The sequence below is a fragment of the Phalaenopsis equestris genome, unplaced genomic scaffold (genome assembly GCF_001263595.1).
Source record: "Phalaenopsis equestris unplaced genomic scaffold, ASM126359v1 Scaffold201124, whole genome shotgun sequence".
NCBI classification, from domain to species: Eukaryota; Viridiplantae; Streptophyta; class Magnoliopsida; order Asparagales; family Orchidaceae; genus Phalaenopsis; species Phalaenopsis equestris.
This window is the reverse complement of record NW_018220907.1, coordinates 2,202-4,346: the sequence shown is the minus strand read 5'-3', so window position 1 is coordinate 4,346 and position 2,145 is coordinate 2,202. Positions and strand designations below refer to the sequence as shown.

At 35.5% G+C, this 2,145-nt stretch overlaps 1 long non-coding RNA gene across 1 annotated transcript; it reads right to left on the bottom strand.

The window, feature by feature from the left end:
- Positions 1-1,099: 1,099 nt before the first annotated feature.
- On the bottom strand, positions 1,100-1,750 carry LOC110035976. The gene is made up of 3 exons (XR_002295188.1): positions 1,506-1,750; positions 1,364-1,421; positions 1,100-1,238 (listed from the first exon to the last, which is right to left on the bottom strand). It is a non-coding gene; the product is annotated as an uncharacterized LOC110035976 (long non-coding RNA).
- Between the last annotated feature and the right edge of the window lie 395 nt (positions 1,751-2,145).

Below are 2,145 nucleotides of genomic sequence, written 5' to 3'. Positions count from 1 at the left end.
AAACTTAAGCATTTATATGCACACCACTCAATTCTCATGTATTTACGTAACTTGTGCCTAAAATTTACATTTTATATTTATGTCAGCTAAATCTTTTATATGGCATCAAAAATATCGCTATTTAAACTTTTAAAAGTTAAATACAATTTTTTCATGCGGAGATAAGATGACATTTATGTAAAAATTAAAATTTTAAGTGTTAAATATACAAATACAAAAGAATTGACTGGTATGCATATAAATCTTCCTTTCTTGTTTGAAAGGTTAAATCACATGCTTATTAGGTCATGGTTGATCATTTGATGTGGCAAAGTTTACGTTGCTACTACATTATGTAAGGCTCGTTGGCTTGGTTGTATTAGTGCATTCTTTGTCATAATACAAAAAATGAAGAAAATATTACATATGCTATATATATGTGTGTGCAGAAGACGAATCCCTTTGTGAATTTGACATGTCATCCGTACAAATATATAACAAATGTAATATTTCCTCCAAAAAATAGAAAAAACTATTCCGTTCAAACGTTCGCAAGTCCTGGCAGCTAAGCACCGGCCTCCACATCTCCCGTCGATGATGTGTATGACAACGTGGCTGCCTGAGATTGGCATCCGGAAGTGAGATTATCCGGACCGAATATTTTTCCAAAAAATGATACCATTTCATGAACCAATTGCTAAAAAAAATTTGCATCAGAATATACTGACCAATGAGTGTTTATGATGGGTAATATGATCATTAGATCTGTTTTGAAATGAGTGCAACATTAATTATCCATTGATCACACTCATCTCAAAGTAAATTCAAGCTTCATATGTATTTTCTACCAAATTCTAATCCAGTTATTTCGACCGAATATGTTTGTTAAATATTATTACGTGAACATCAAACTATAAAAAATAAAAATAAGAAATATATATAATCATTATTGATTTCATGACAATGTTTCTGTTAAATAAGACAGCAGTGAATCAAATCTACTCCCATCATTTGATCAATTCGTTACTGTTTGAAAAATAGATCGAATCATTATCTGTAGCTAGTCCTGATTCCCTAATTCCTGTTTCTCGACACAGTGGAATCCAGAAGAAGTGGGAAAAGATTCGTAAAAGTCAAATCAAGGTGAGAAGATGAATTACCAGTATTGGCACCAAAACAAGAGCTGCTCTACATCAATCCTGCTGCTCTCCATAAGCTTGAAGCATTCAAATCCAGGGTATGCATATCCAAGCACCAATCTGCAAGAACATAATCCAAATATTTTTCAATCGGCAACCACTCTTCTCAATCCGATTTCACAAAATTAGATAAAATAAACTATGGTTTCCTCAAATAACTAGATCTAAGAGATCGAAGAGCTCACACTAGAACTCTGGTTACAAACTCGCCTAACATCGATCAAATCTCAGCAATTCCCAAATCTGCCGGCAAGAAAACAGAGGGAAAACAGCATTAAACTCAATTGTATTAACAAATAAGTACGAAGCTTGATAAATAGTATATACCTTCAAGATTTCTTGAAATCCTTTAGGGTTTTTTATCCGCCTTTGCAGAAGAAGAAGAAGATGATGATGAAGAAAAAGAAGAAGGGAATGTAGTGATTCAAGAAATACTCTGATGATTCTGTAAATTACAGCAAATGATTCCCGTATTTCTCTCTTTATATATAAACTCCGTAGAGTCTGAAGAGGAGAAGCTGAGCAATGGCGTCAAGGGTGAGGAAAGCGAAGTTGTTGCTTCCCCGCGACGCCTGCAGAGAAAAGAAAAGGAACAATTATATAGAAACCAACCAAAAATATCTATTTACAATTTTACAACCTCTTTCATCCATTGTAAAAGTTGAAAATTACACATCGGCATTTGACGAAAATGGCGGTCCTTGTTTGTGAAAGGATAAGAGATGGAGGGTATTTTCGTTAATTTGCATTATATACCGTTATGTGTTGGCAGCCTAATCGAGCGGAGTTTAGCGTGATGGGTTAGGAAAGTTAGACCGGTTCGTTGTGGGCCCGGGAAGTTAGTTGAAGTGTTGAACCGGCGGTCTGGGAGGAAGGTTCGGTCGGTCCAACGCGGTCCAAATGTCGCAATCCTTTGCCGTTTCAAGGAGGGAGGGGTGGAATTTCCTTTCGGTTTAATGTTGTTTAG